Below are 4,977 nucleotides of genomic sequence, written 5' to 3'. Positions count from 1 at the left end.
TTTGTACAAGGTATTAGGATATATAAATGTTGGCATGTTTGATAGGCGATTGACTTTTACTCATTGTTTAGTTAATCCTCATATGTTACGTAAACTTACGTACAGTCAAAAAAAGAAGAAACATTGACTCTAACATGCTTATGCTTAAAACTCTAACATGCTATCTAAAAAAACATGGTTTTTTTTTTTTTTTTTTGAATGGCAAATATATATATAAACATGCTTATGTTAACTCATTGGTGAATATCTATATGATAAAACTATTTTTTGTTGAACTTCTATGTTAGGACTTTCTATTTATGTATTGGCAAATTTGAAAGTAATATTTTTTTCTTTTGAAGGAAAATTTGAAAGTAATATGAATAATAGTCTTTTCTTTAAAAAAAATAAATGAATAAAAGTCTTTTAATATTGCCTCCTTTTTATCCCAATTTTATCTTCTTTTTTTCTAATTTAAAAGAAATTTTTAAACTAAAAGTAATCAGTGATGTATACTATCTTGATTTAGTTCATTAATATAATATCCTCTTATTTCAAAAAAACTCTAATTGAAAATTGAACTTTAACTTAAATATGTATTTTTTTTGAAGATAATCTCTTAATATTTACTGTTAAAAGATAAACAGGGTTTGCCTCCATTTACTGGTTCCATAAATTGACTTCTAATATTCTTCTGATGAGATTTAGTCAATCAAGATAACTTCTAGAAGACTTGCTTGTTTTGTGTATTATGCATGGATGAAATTGAAACACCAATTATTTGATTTTTAATGTACAACCAATAATTAAGTTTCCGGCCAAGCTTTCATAAAACATATCTAGTCAAGAGTGAAAAATAATTTAGAAAAAATACAAGATATATAACAGAATAAAGAAACAAACTTGTACTTAGAATTTAAATCTTGAACCTTAACAATAAGTAAATTTTAATTTATTCATTATCAAACCAAACAAACTAACATTACATTATAGTAACAACTAATTAACTAGTATTCAACACTTGGTTTTATTTTCCACACTCAAACTTATTACTAAATAACAATCAACAAACAATATAAACTAGAAATTAACAAGTCTTCATTTTTCTAATTCTTGCTATGAGGAAGAGTAGGGATGCTTTGTTCATTCCTAAAGAAATTGTCAGGATCAACTTTTGTCTTAACTTCCACCAATCTATCAAAATTATCCTTAAAATACTCAACTCCATAAACTCTTCCTTCATTGTAACTATTCTTACCATTATGATTAATTCCCAAATCAAGATCCTTATAATTAAAGAAAGCCTCTCTTGGGTTCTTGGACACAAAAGGAGTCATATATTTGTGAAGTTTTCTAGTCAAACCTATGTAATGATCAGCAACATCTTTCCCTGCCTTGTTCCAATTTGCTTGATATTGAACCTTCCATAAATTTCCAGCTCTATGAGGGAAAGGTGTATCTGTTGATGGAATCTCAGCCATTTTTCCACCATATGGATTGAAATATAATATTGCATCTTCCAACTCAATCATCTTCTTCCAAATCCCTTCCAAACCCTCCTTCGAAATCGGTTTCTTTACATAATCCGATTTTCTTTTCAAATAGTTCAATGATTGCGGTTGTCTATCAAGCAAAATCTCGACCGGTGTTGTAATATTGATATTAGTCCAAAACAAAACTGATTGAAGCCAACTTGTTTCAATGCAATCACTTTCCTTCAAACCCAATTGAGGAAATTTTTCATTCATTAGTGAAACAAGAGTTTTTGAATCACCAAGGAATAAAGATATAAAAGTAGCCCTAATAGTCTTTGCACCATTGTTTGTACCATTTTGTGTAACATTTACAACATCAATAATAAGCCTAATGAATAGGTCATTATCAATAGTTGGTGCTACATGTTGCCAATTATAAACTATGTCACTTGCATTTTGGTCCAAAGTTTTCCTAATTTGAAAAACAGTTACTATCTTAGGAACTTTAACTAACTTGATTTTGTAAGAAAGAACAACACCAAAGCTAGCTCCACCACCACCTTTAATAGCCCAAAAAAGATCTTCTCCCATTGACTTTCTATCAAGCAATCTACCATTAACGTCGATTATTTGTGCATCCATAATATTATCAACTGAAAGACCATATTTTCTCATCATGTTACCATATCCACCACCACCTAAATGTCCTCCAACACCAACGGTAGGACAAACACCGGCCGGAAAACCATGAACTTTACTTTTTTCATTGATTCTATAGTAAAGTTCACCGAGTTGCGCACCGGTTTGAACCCAAGCTGTTTCATTTTCTACATCAACTTCAATTGATCTTAGATTGAACATATCTAAGATAAAAAATGGAACTTCAGCTACATAGGAAACACCCTCATAGTCATGTCCACCACTTCTAATTTTCATTTGCAAGTTGTGTTGTTTAGCACAAATGATTGATGCTTGTATGTGGGAAATATGTTGTGCTGTTATTATAAGGTAGGGTTTTCTTGTTGTTGATGTGTTGAAACGAAGGTTTCTTACGTAGGCATTTAAGACTGAAGAGAATGATGAATTGTTTGGTGTGAAGATTGATGAAGTTATTGGGTGTGATGGTTGTGAATGGTTCACTAGGCAATGGATAAATGTGTTTTGATGTGAATTTGTAGCTGAAGTTAAGCATGAGAGAAAAAGTAACCCTAAAATGGGAGATAATACTAGTAAAAGTTTCATATTTGCTTATTTTTCTTAACGATAATTGTGTTTTTGTAGGAATAAAGAGAAGATGATATATTTAATGAGTCTTTTGGGTATGATATATGTAGCGGTATTTATAAGGGTCCCTGAGATGATTAAACTGTTATAAAAAAATGAATGAGAATATGGTTTAGGTTACCTCCCCAATTCCACCAATGCATGCATATCTTGGAAAATAATATAGATTACGTAAATCAATCATTCTTTGACTTTGCAAAAATATGATTTGTCAATATTGTTGCAATGAGCATGTGACGATTTGCTAGCGTAATTCTGAACATATATTATCTTTTTCATTACAGTCAAAAAGTGAATGAAACGTTAATTTGTGCCCTCAAGGCACAAGTTAATGATTCAAATATAGAAAAAATTTATTGGAATGTGTGCATTGCATTTAATATTTAACTTTTTAATCATTTAAATGCACAAAATTTTAGAAAAAGTTTCTTCTTTTAGGTTTCTTAACATGTGCCCTAAGGGCACAAGTTAACACTACCCAAGTCATTTTAGTTAAAATTGCATTTCGTCTAACTTTTGTGGTCATAAAAGCTACTTGAAGTTGATGTTATAATTAAAAGCTTTTAAAATAAAGTTAAAGTCGTTGGTGATATTGTTTTTATTTTTTTTTTTATATTAGAAGCTATTTTTTAGCTAAAATTTGTTTAAAATAATATTCTTACAACAGGTCTTTTTTGCTAAAAACTACCATAAAATGAAAAATACATTAAAAATAAATATAAATCTACAATAATAAAATGAATAACGAATATGAGTTTTTTTTTTTTTTTTTTTTTTTTACAAATGACAAATCAAAGTTCATATAAATTAAATTAAAAAATCAAAATTATTTTATAGGAGTAGTTATATAAGGATAGTTAGATAATATTTTTCTCTCAAAAAAAAAAAGATAATATTTTAACAGTTATTATAGTTTTTAAATAAAAAATACTCTTGTATAATATTTTAGATAAAATACATCATTTTTTATTGATTCACTTATCTATTATAAAAAAAAAAAATGGACACTGTGATTTAATCTTTATCTTTGTTATATTGATTAGTAAAACATATACATTGTTTAACACTGTGATCTAATACTTCCCTTTTTGGTTTGCTTAATTATCATTATATGCATGGTTTAACCCTGACCTGCCACTGTGATTTGAAATTCAAATTGGTTCTGCAAACATGTTATACAGTTAACTGATTTCAAATGATCATATTCCCATCAAGAACGTGATTTGCAGTTAACTGATTTTTGCATTATAAGGAACCACAATAAAAAATGTGATCTCTAATTGATCTTTTGTGTTTCAAAATTTCTAAAACAAAAAATTAGGTAATCGTTTGTCACCACCTATATAACCTCCCCGCCACTTGAACTCACTCTCACTAATTTTTCCCTTTCAAAATCTGCAATGTAAATTAGGTTTAATTTCTTATACATTATAACTCACTCAATTAACTGATTTGCTTCTTCTCTCAATACCAACTACTATCACCACTATATTTAGCAGTAATATTGGACATAAGGTTTTTATTCCTAAGGTACTGACTCCTTCCAAAAAAAATCCCTTTTAAGTTTCAACGTCAATAATTTTCATTGGTTGTTTCATTTTCTATGACTATTAACAAAAATCAAGGTCAGTCATTAAAACATGTTGGAGTATATCTCCCCGAATCAATTTATCTTATGGTCAACTATATGTTGCAATGTCAAGAGTTACTTCAAGCAAATGCTTAAAGATATTGATCTTTTTTAAGGAACTTAAAGATATTAATAACATGCCATGAATGTGAAAATACAAATTAAACCAAAAATGTAGTTTACAATAAGTATTTTAGAATGTTCAATAGTTAGTTATATACTTAATTCTCAAAATAAATGTAACTCGATTTATGATATTGAAAATGATTCTAATTTATTTTCTTTTATAATATCATTGTAGCTCTTATTTAAATGTTATATATAATACACTTAAAGATGATGACAAGAAATAATATAGTCAATTTGATACTTGTATATGAAAGTCTACAAAAACTCGTGTATCGCACATGTTAGAGTCTAGTAGGTTGAAAAAGAGGAAGAAAAAATCACACACTTTACACATGTCACGTCAAATTAAGCATTCATACACGGATCTTTGTCACATATTGTTGTTATCTTTGTAACTTTTTTTTTTTTTGACAAAATCTTTGTCACAAATTGTTGTTAGTTATAGTTTAGGGGAATGCTGTACCAAAAGTACCCCTGTCA

The 4,977-nt window shown here is 28.4% G+C and overlaps 1 pseudogene across 1 annotated transcript; it reads right to left on the bottom strand.

The window, feature by feature from the left end:
* Positions 1-909: 909 nt before the first annotated feature.
* On the bottom strand, positions 910-2,770 carry LOC146945096 (berberine bridge enzyme-like 8 pseudogene; annotated as a pseudogene). The gene has a single exon (XR_015026225.1). The product of XR_015026225.1 is annotated as a berberine bridge enzyme-like 8 pseudogene (transcript).
* Positions 2,771-4,977: the final 2,207 nt, after the last annotated feature.

Source organism: Medicago sativa, chromosome 2, assembly GCF_051527215.1.
Source record: "Medicago sativa cultivar Bolivia chromosome 2, Bolivia_mono, whole genome shotgun sequence".
Taxonomy (NCBI): domain Eukaryota; kingdom Viridiplantae; phylum Streptophyta; class Magnoliopsida; order Fabales; family Fabaceae; genus Medicago; species Medicago sativa.
The sequence above is the reverse complement of the archived record's forward strand: the minus strand, read 5'-3'. Positions and strand labels throughout refer to the sequence as shown.